Genomic DNA, 11,369 nt, shown 5'->3' on the forward strand with positions numbered 1-11,369 from the left:
TATTGGGGTGAAGAATGGGGATTGGGTAGAGACTACTGAGCAGGGAGGTGTGTTATGATTATTCTGTCAAAATGAAAACTAAACTGCTGACTAAACTGTAATTCTTCTTACTGGATATCTCTGGCAGACCAATCCCAGAGAATGGTTTAATAATCTGGATTTCCCTCGGTGTCAAAAAAGGCAGCAATCCCCAACTCTGCATGCCGTCTATCTAAGCTCTCATTAGTTTCTCAATCCTTCTTTTCCGATTAGTTTGCAATATTTAAGGTTGGCAAAGTTGACTATTCTGAAGGCATGGATTGTCCACGTTTGTAGTTGTGAGCACACAAACCTTGATTTCTGTCCTTCTCACGAGTCAAAAGAAGACTTGAAAGTGGGGTGTTGGTAACACAATGACTATGAGCACACAAACTGGTTGGACATTACATCATTCCCCAGGGAAGTGTATTTAAAGCTACTGACAAAATATGTAGCCAGTAGCATGGCCACCACCTACGGAGGTGCCCTCTATTCGTTTTCAAATGTTTAGCTGACTGTGGGTGATGCTGCACTTTGTACTCCTAGGACTGCTTACTGCTTAATGTACCACTGTGTAGTGTCGAGCGTACCCGAAGGAATGTTATGTCACGCAGGAAATAGGCTTGGTGCCGCTTCCCCTCATCCCCGACTTCCCCAACTATTATTCGTTCTATCCCACGTGTTTCTCATCTCTCCTGCACGCATTTTCTTTTTTTCCCACTATCACCATGTTGCTTTGTCTTTTCATTTGTTCGCCCCCCAATTCCTAGCTATTAGTCGCAGGTTGACATTTATTGTCATGAGTCTTGTCATCGAGGCAGAACCGAGCGATTTCCCCTTAGATATTCCAGCTGCAAAGTCAAAATTGGCTATATTTTGTGTGCTTTTTGTTCTTAGTTTAAGGTTAGGGTTGTAGATTTTATAACTGTGTGGCTGTGCCAGCTAGTGACCACAATGCAGAGCTGCCTCCAGAGCAAGATTCAAGATGAAAAATGCTAACCTGCTAATGCTAACCTACAAGCCACCCCCACCTCACTTCTGGCCTCACCCCTGACCCCTGGTCTGTCCCAAAATAAGTTCAAAGTTCAACTCACTTCCACTGTTTGTTTGGGATGATTGAAAAAACAGGTTGCCTGGTTGGCTGGTCCCAGTATGACACACATACCATATAACTCTTGTAAAACCCTCCTTTACCACACTAAAAGGCTACCACTGCTACTGTGAAAGAACTTTCACCTACAGTGCCTTCAGAAAATATTTTGGTATTTTATTAGGATCCCCATTAGCTGTTGCGAAAGCAGCTACTCTTCCTGGGGTCCACACAAAACATGAATACACGTAGCCTACATATCAATACATGCACACAAACTATCTAGGTCAAATAGGGGAGAGGTGTTGTGCCATGAGGTGTTGCTTTATCTGCTTTTTAGTCTCTAAGAGCTTTGCACACCTGGATTGTATAATATTTGCCCATTATTATTTAAAACATTATTCAAGCTCTGTCAAGTTGGTTGTTGATCATTGTTAGACATCCATTTTCATAGTCTTTCCATAGATTTTCAATTAAATTTAAGTCCAAACTGGAACTAGGCCGCTCAGGAACATTCAATGTTGTCTTGGTAAGCAATTCCAGTGTATGTTTGGCCTTGTGTTTTAGTCAATTGCCCTGCTGAAAGGTGAATGTGTCTCCCAGTTTCTGTTGGAAAGCAGACTGAACCAGGTTTTCTTCTAGGAATTTGCCTGGGCTTAGCTTTATTAAGTTAATTTTTATCCTAAAAAAAACTCTCTAGTCCTTGCCGATGACAAGCATACCCATAACATGATGCAGCCACCACCATGCCTGAATATATGAAGAGTGGAACTCAGTAATGTTGGATTTGCCCCAAACATAATGGTTGTCCTGTATTACTTTAGTAACCTATTGCAAACAGGATGCATGTTTTGGAATATTTTTATTCTGTACAGGCTTCCTTCTTTTCAATCTGTCATTTATGTTAGTATTGTGGAGTAACTACAATGTTGTTGATCCCTCCTCAGTTATCTCTTATCACAGCCATTAAACTCTGTAACTGTTTTAAAGTCACCATTGGCCTCATGGTGAAATCCCTGAGCGGTTTCCTTCCTCTTTGGCAATAGAATTAGGAAGGGCGCCTGTATCTTTGTGGTGACTGGGTGTATTGATACACCATCCAAAGTGTAATTAATAACTGCACCATGCTCAAAGGGATATTCAATGTCTGCTTTTAAAAATAAAATGTATCCACCAATAGGTGCCCTTTGCGAACCATTGGAAAACCTTGCTCATTTCTAACCATTGCGTGAATTTAACACTAAATATCTGCGTGCGCCATTTCTGAAAAGACTAATCACGCACAAAAATATTGAGATTTATCAACTTGGTGAAAGCCATACATGTTTCCTGTTATAAATCAGACCTGTCATAAAACTGTGCACATAATTCTGCCTGAAAAAAACCCATCAGTCACTTTTTATGGTGACATGAACACCCTGTATACTTTGGAAGTATTGGCATTAGGCCATGAACGTATCTAAAGGAAATAGCAATGCATGACGAACTTTATCAAATGTATTTGGATCTGTTGGTAGAATGTTTTCTATTCCAGTGATGTTTCCTGTATAGTATCTGACCATTACTGAAAAACCAAAACAATTGCACATTTCTGTGGACCTTTAAACAGATCGTTTGAATGCAATATTGTTTTGCATTCACTTTTTCCCGACCCTAAAAATGCTCACTGCTTGAGAATTTTGAAACATTGTCTACTTTGGCATACTTACAGTGGTAGCCAAATACTTCAATGCAAATGATCAACTGTCTATTCACCTGTTATATTCTGTATGTTATGAACAGCGCTCCTTGTCGGATGCATGAAATTGCTTGAAAATATAATAGCTTACATAATAGGCCCAATTAAATGAGAGATGTGCATGGTAATTTGTTGTATGGCTACTTTGGGAATATGAACGCATTATGTAAAGAAAAGGTGAGGAATGTATTCTGCAATGGTTATATATACAGTACCAGTCAAAAGTTTGGACAGACATACTCATTCAAGGGTTTTTCTTTATTTTTTAGTATTTTCTTGTCACACCCTGACCATAGTTTGCTTTGTATGTTTCTATGTTTTGGTTGGTCAGGGTGTGATCTGAGTGGGAATTCTATGTTACATGTCTAGTTTGTCTAGTTCTATGTTTGGCTTGATATGGTTCTCAATCAGAGGCAGGTGTTAGTCATTGTCTCTGATTGGGAACCATATTTAGGTAGCCTGGGTTTCACTGTGTGTTTGTGGGTGATTGTTCCTGTCTCTGTGTTTTGCACCAGATAGGGCTGTTTTGGGTTTTCACATTTCATTGTTTTGTAGTTTATTCATGTATAGTTTTCCTTTCTGTTTTTAACAGCGCTGCCGGAGTCTCCCGCCTGTTTAGCGCTGCCAGAGCCTTCCGCCTCTACAGCGCTGCCGGAGTCTCCCGTCTGTTCAGAGCTGCCAGTCTGCAAGGAGCTGCCAGTCTGCAAGGAGCTGCCAGTCTGCAAGGAGCTGCCAGAGCTGCCAGTCTGCAGGATCCCGCCAGAGCTGCCAGTCTGCAAGGAGCTGCCAGTCTGCAAGGAGCAGCCAGAGCCGCCAGTCAGCATGGAGCAGCCAGAGCCGCCAGTCAGCATGGAGCAGCCAGAGGGGGGGGGGGGGGGGGGGGGGGTACTGTCAAACCCTGACCATAGTTTGCTTTGTATGTTTCTATGTTTTGGTTGGTCAGGGTGTGATCTGAGTGGGCATTCTATGTTACATGTCTAGTTTGTCTAGTTCTATGTTTGGCCTGATATGGTTCTCAATCAGAGGCAGGTGTTAGTCATTGTCTCTGATTGGGAACCATATTTAGGTAGCCTGGTGATTGTTCCTGTCTCTGTGTTTTGCACCAGATAGGGCTGTTTTGGGTTTTCACATTTCATTGTTTTGTAGTTTATTCATGTATAGTTTTCCTTTATTAAAAACATGAATAACCACCACGCCGCATTTTGGTCCGCCTCTACTTCACCCAAAGAAGACCGTTACATTTCTACATTGTAGATAAATAGTGAAGACATCAAAACTATGAAATAACACATGGAATCATGTGGTAACCCACTTTTATTTTAAACAAATCAAAATATATTTTATATTTGAGATTCTTCAAAGTAGCCACCCTTTGCCTTGATGACAGCTTTGCACACTCTTGGCATTCTGTCAACCAGTTTCACCTGAAATGCTTTTCCAATGATCTTGAGCAAAGCACCCCACACCATCACACCTCCTCCTCCATGCTTCACGGTGGGAACAATACATGCGGAGATCCGTTCACCTATTGTGCATCTCACAAAGACACAGTGGTTGGAACCAAAAATCTAACATTTGGACTCATCAGACCTAAGGACAGATTTCCACCAGTCTAATGTCCATTGCTCGTGTTTCTTGGATCAATAACGTCTCTTCTTCTTATTGGTGTCCTTTAGTAGTGGTTTCTTTGCAGCAATTCAACCAGGAAGGCCTGATTTCATGCAGTCTCCTCTGAACAGTCCATGCTGAGATGTGTCTGTTACTTGAACTCTGTGAAGCATTTATTTGGGCTGCAATTTCTGAGGCTGGTAACTCTAATTAACTTATCCTCTGCAGCAGAGGTAACTCTGAGTCTTCCTTTCCTCTGGCAGTCCTCATGAGAGCCAGTTTCATCATAGCGCTTGATGGGTTTTGCGACGGTACTTGAAGAAACTTTCAAAGTTCTTGAAATGTTCTGCATTGACTGACCTTCATGTCTTAAAGTAATGATCGACTGTTATTTCTCTTTGCTTATTTGAGCTGTTCTTGTCATAATATGGACTTGGTCTTTTACCAAATATGGCTATCATCTGTATACCACCCATACCTTGTCACAACACAGCTGATTGGCTCAAACGCATTAAGAAGGAAAGAAATCCCACAAATGAACTTTTAACCACCCGAGCCACTGCCTGTTCACCCCGCTATCATACAGAAGGCAAGGTCAGTACAGGTGCATCAAACCTGGGACTGAGAGACTGAAAAACAGCTTCTATCTCAAGGCCATCAGACTCTTAAACAGTCATCACTAGCATATTAAAGGCTGCTGCCTATAGGCATAGACTAGGAATCACTGGCCACTTTAAGAAATGGAACACTAGTCACTTTAATAATGTTTACGTATCTGGCATTACTCATCTCGTATGTATATACTATTCTACTGTATCTTAGTCGCTCGTCCATATGTATATAGTCTTAATTTCTTCCTACTTAGATTTGTGTGTATTGGGTACATGTTGTGTAATTTGTTAGATATTACTTGTTAGATATTACTGCACTGTCGGAGCTAGAAACACAAGCATTTCGCTACACCCGCAATAACATTGAATGCCAATGACGTGTATGTGACCAATAACATTTAGTTTGATTTGAATGGTCTGTTCTACTGTTAAATGGCGCTTTGGATTGGATTGCATAGAGCAAAATACTTGAAATAGCTTATCTATATTTACTACTGTGAAGTGGGTCCAAATGAATGAGAGATGGAACAGATGATCGCTTAACCTAACTTGTTGTAGGCCTAGGCTATTTTGCGAGTACCCTGTGAAACCACCACAGTCAGAAAAGGTGAGGAATTTATTCTGCAATGATAATGGAAATTAGAATGTATTATTATTTTAGAATGCAAAGATAAAATAAAGTGATTTTCATTCTTCTCACTAAAGGCAAATTATTGCATCTTGTTATTATACACAAAAAAAAATATATATGAACACAACATGTAAAGTGTTGGTCCTATGCTTCCATCAGATTTTGTGCACAAATTTGTTTACTTCCCTGTTACTGAGCATTTCTCCTTTGCCAAGATAATCCATCCACCTGAAAGGTGTGGCATATCAAGAAGCTGATTAAACAGCAACATCATTACACAGGTAACCATAAGCCACCACCAACGTCGTTTTAGAGAATTTGGCAGTACGTCATACCGGCCTCACAACCGCAGACCACGTGTAACCATGCCAGCACAGGACCTCCCCATCCGGCTTCTTCACCTGCGGGATCGTCTGAGACCAGCCACCCAGACAGCTGATGAAACTGTGGGTTTGTACCGAAGAACTTCCGCACAAACTGTCAGAAACTTTCTCAGGGAAGCTGGTCTGCGTACTCGTTGTTCTCACCAGGGTCTTGACCTGACTACTGTTCGGCTTCGTAACCGACTTCAGTGGGCAAATGCTCACCTTTGATGGTCACTGGCACGCTGGATAAGTGTACTCTTCACGGATGAATCCCAGTTTCAACTGTACTGGACAGATGGCAGACGTCGTGTGGGCGAGCAGTTTGCTGATGTCAACGTTGTGAACGGAGTGCCCCGTGGTGGCGGTGGGGTTATGGTATGGGCAGGTATAAGCTACGGACAATGAACACAATTGCATTTTATCGATGGCAATTTGAATGCGCAGATATACCATGACGAGATCCTGAGGCTCATTGTGGTGCCGTTCATTCACCGCCATCACCTCATGTTTCAGCATGATAATGCACAGCCCCATGTCGCAAGGATCTGTACACAATTCTTGTAAACTGAAATGTCCTAATCCTTCCATGGCCTGCACACTCACCAGACATGTCACCCACTGAGCATGTTTGGGATGCTCTGGATCGACGTGTATGACAGCTTTCCAGTTCCCGCCAATATCCAGCAACTTTGCACAGCCATTGAAGAGGAGTGTGACAACATTCCACAGGCCACATGAACAGCCTGATCAACTATATGAGAAGGAGATAGTGGCAAGAAAAAGTATGTGAACTCTTTGGAATTACCTGGATTTCTGCATAAATTGGTCATCAAATTTGATCTGATCTTCGTCTAAGTCACAACAATAGACAAACATTGTGTGCTTAAACTAGTAACACACACATTATTGTATTTTCTTGTCTATATTGAATACATCATTTAAATATTGACAGTTTCACAGGTTGTAAAAAGTATGTGAACCCCTAGGCTAATGACTTCTCCAAAAGCTAATTGGAGTCAGTGTAACAGTATAACTTTAGACCGTCCCCTCGCCCGGGCGCAAACCAGGGACCCTCTGCACACATCAACAACAGTCACCCTCGAAGCATCGTTACCCATCGCTCCACAAAAGCCGCGGCCCTTGCAGAGCAAGGGGAACCACTACTTCAAGGTCTCAGAGCAAGTGACGTCACCGATTGAAACGCTATTTAGCGCGCACCGCTAACTAAGCTAGCCGTTTCACATCCGTTACACTCACCCCCCTTTTGACCTTCCTCCTTTTCCGCAGCAACCAGTGATCCGGGTCAACAGCATCAATGTAACAGTATAACTTTAGACCGTCCCCTCGCCCATACCCGGGCGCGAACCAGGGACCCTCTGCACACATCAACAACAGTCACCCTCGAAGCATTGTTACCCATCGCTCCACAAAAGCCGCGGCCCTTGCAGAGCAAGGGGAACCACTACTTCAAGGTCTCAGAGCAAGTGACGTCACCGATTGAAACGCTATTTAGCGCACACCGCTAACTAAGCTAGCCGTTTCACATCCGTTACATCAGGAGTCAGGTAACCGGGAGTCCAATCAATGAGACGAGATTGGAGATGTTGGTTAGAGCTGCCTTGCCCTATAAAAAATACTCACAAAATTTGAGCTTGCTATTCACAAGAAGCATTGCCTGATGTGAACCATGCCTTGAGCAAAAGAGATTTCAGATGAAAAATTGATGATTTGCATAAAGCTGGAAAGGGTTACAAAAGTATCCCTAAACGCCTTGATGTTCATCAGTCCACGATAAGACAAATCATCTATAAATGTAGAAAGTTCAGCACTGTAGCTACTGTCCCTAGGTGTGGCCGTCCTGCAAAGATGACTGCAAGAACACAGCGCAGAATGAACAATGAGGTTAAGAAGATTCCTAGAGTGTCAGCTAAAGACTTACAGAAATCTCTGGAACATGCTAACATCTCTGTTGACGAGTCTACAATACGTAAAACACCAAACAAGAATAGTGTTCATGGGAGGACACCACGGAAGAAGCCACTAATGTCAACAACAAAAAAACATTACTGCATGCCGGAAGTTTGCAAAAGTACACCTGGAGGTTCCGCATCGCTACTGGCAAAATATTCTGTGGGCAGATGAAACTACAGTTGAGTTGTTAGGAAGGAACACACAACACTATGTGTGGAGAAAAAAGGCACAGCACACCAACAACAAAACCTCATCCCAACTGTAAAGTATGGTGGAGGGAGCATCCTGGTTTGGGGCTGCTTTGCTGCCTCAGGGCCTGGACAGCTTGCTGTCATTGACAGAAAAATGAATTCCCAAGTTTATCAAGACATTTTACAGGAAAATGTTAGGCTCTCTGTCCGCCAATTGAAGCTCAACAGAAGTTGGGTGATGCAGCAGGACAACGACCCAAAACACAGAAGTAAACCAACAACAGAATGGCTTCAACAGAAGAAAATATGCCTTCTGGAGTGGCCCAGTCAGAGTCCTGACCTCAACCCGATTGAGATGCTGTGGCATGACCCCGAGAGCAGTTCACAACCAGACATCCCAAGAATATTGCTGAACTGAAACCCTTTTACGTTGTGAAGGTCTGATCCGCAACAACAGAAAATGTTTGGTTGAGGTTATTGCTGCCAAAGGAGGATCAACCAGTTATTAAATCCAAGGGTTCACATACTTTTCCCACCCTGCACTGTGAATGTTTACACAGTGGGTTCAATAAAGACATGAACACTTAATTGTTTGTGTGTTATTAGTTTTAGCAGACTGTGTTTGTCTATTGTTGTGACTTAGATGAAGACCAGATCAAATTTTATGACCAATTTATGCAGAAATCCAGGTAATTCCAAAGGGTTTACATACTTTTTCTTGCCACTGTATGTCGTGCTGTATAAGGCAAATGGTGGTCACTCACACCAGATACTGACTGGTTTTCTGTGACCAACAGATGCATATATGTATTCCCAGTCATGTGAAACCCATAGATTAGCACCATATGAATTTATGCAAATTCACTGCTCGACTAAGGGAACTTACAATCATCTGTATGTGTGGGGTACAGAGATGTGGTAGTAATTTAAAAATCATTTTAAACACTATTATTGCACACAGAGTGAGTCCATGCAACTTGTTATGTGACTTGTTAAGCACATTTTTATTCCTGAAATTATTTAGGCTTTCCATTACAAAAGGTTTGAGTACTTATTGACTCAAGACATTTCAGTTTGTCATTTTTTATTCATTTGTAAAAATGTCTAAAAACATAATTCCACTTTGATATTATGGGGTAGTGTGTGTAGTAGATAAGTGACACAAAATCTCAATTTAATCAATTTAAAATGCAGGCTAACACAGAAAAGTGTGGAAAAAGTCAAGGGGTGTGAATACTTTCTGAAGGCACTGTAGTACTTGTATACAAAGCATTTTTTGTTCAATTCAGCCATTATCCTTCTGGAATGTGTTTTTGATTGGGGCTCCAACATTTACGAAACTGAGATGGTTGAATGAACAAGAATGATCCAACAATAGGTTTCAGGAAGTGCCCATCTGGGTCAGGGTAGTGTCTTGTGACAGACTGTTAACATAAATGTCATGGTGGGTTCTGAGATTATGGTCATGGTATTGTATTGCATTCACCCAGGCTGCTTCCCAAAGTAAAATGTACTACTTTTGACTAGGGCCGAGAGGAGCTCTGGTCAAAAGTAGTGCACTATGCAGGGAAAGGGTGCCATTTGGGACGTACCCCCAGTGTGAGAAAAGCCTAATCAGCAAACAAACCTCAATTCTCAGGTACCTCGTAAACCGTGTTCATTCAAAGGATTCAAAGGTACCCTCTCTGTGTAACTGTACGCCTTTGGGAGTCCAGGAGCTAAAACAGAAATGAAAGACCGGTGTGAGCGCATGTGTGTTTTTTGTGTGTGTGTAGGTCTTGTGTAGGTCTGTGTAGATCTTTGTGTAGGTCTTTGTGTGTCCTTGTCTGGCAGGAAGTTAGAGACAGAGAGGTGGGTGTCCATTTCAACAGTGCCTTTTTCCAGCTGTGTTGCTGTGGAGGGTAGGTGTAGTTTGGAATGCAGAGATAACGTGGCCAGCGCTGCCTCTCTGTATGTGTGTGTGTGTGTGTGTGTGTGTGTGTGTGTGTGTGTGTGTGTGTGTGTGTGTGTGGTGCCGCACCTTGCCGCCCATGGTTAAACACTGTACACAAGCCCACCAAGAGCACTTTATTGTGTAGCCTCTGTCACTCACTGTCGAGATTTCTCCACTGCCATTCATTGACGCGTTCCTCAACATGTTTCTACAAATCCTCAGCCTCTGTTGGTTATGAAACTAAATCACAGAACATGGAGACATACTGTATGAATCACACTCAGTTTGTCACGGATCTGGCAGAGTTCTTATGTTTCTACTCACAGAGCTTATAGATATGAAAACAATAAGTCCTACTGTAAAAACTAGATTTCATACTTAAGTAGAGCATTTCCCACATTGTTTTGTAGTGTACATTTAGCAACGAATGTTAGTTTATTCCTTTTCAGAAGAGTATTTTCATTTGAAGTCATTCTAGAAGAACATTTCATGCCCCATTGCAAATCTACTCAGCTTAAATCAATACGTAAAGTCACCAGACAACATTGTGAGCATCAGCTGGTAAGAGTTCGGTGGCCGTGTGTTTGAGTGACTTGTCCTCTCTCTCCATCCAAACTAATGTACCTTCCACACTCGGTCTCTTCCCTATGTTTGCAATGTATCTCTGCTCTTGCACTTAAGCCACACAAGGCCATCTGCCAGAGGCATTAGCTGTCCAGGCTTCAGGCTACAAGGGACCAAACCTGGGTTCAAATAGTATTTGTTATCTTTCAAATACTTTGAGTGTTTTATTGACACTGCCTGGGGTTACATATGGGTAGGGTTTTGATTCCTTTGCAGAAAGTAAGCTCAATATAGTGCAGATAAAGTAATTGAAAGACAATGAATGCTGTTTGAACCCAGGTCTGCAGTGGAGTCATGTGAGTTTGATGTTTCACAAGGCGTGTTAATGGCTTCTGCATGGTAGGTAGCCAGAGAGTCAGTCCTCTCACCCAGGAAGGGGGCTCTCACACACCCAGCATCGTCCTCGGGGGCTGTTTCATTGTGGGGTAAAAAGTTCTTCAATTACCCCTGGCTACCACTGCCCCACCCTGTTCTACCAGCATGGGCTTAGTTAGAATCCATTTTGACATGAAGCTGGCCAACATTTACATCAGTAATGGTCTTTTCCCCCAGGGGCCATTTCATCGTGCTGTAAAAAACATTTCCTTAA

This window comes from Oncorhynchus mykiss, chromosome 5 (assembly GCF_013265735.2).
Source record: "Oncorhynchus mykiss isolate Arlee chromosome 5, USDA_OmykA_1.1, whole genome shotgun sequence".
Lineage (NCBI taxonomy): Eukaryota > Metazoa > Chordata > Actinopteri > Salmoniformes > Salmonidae > Oncorhynchus > Oncorhynchus mykiss.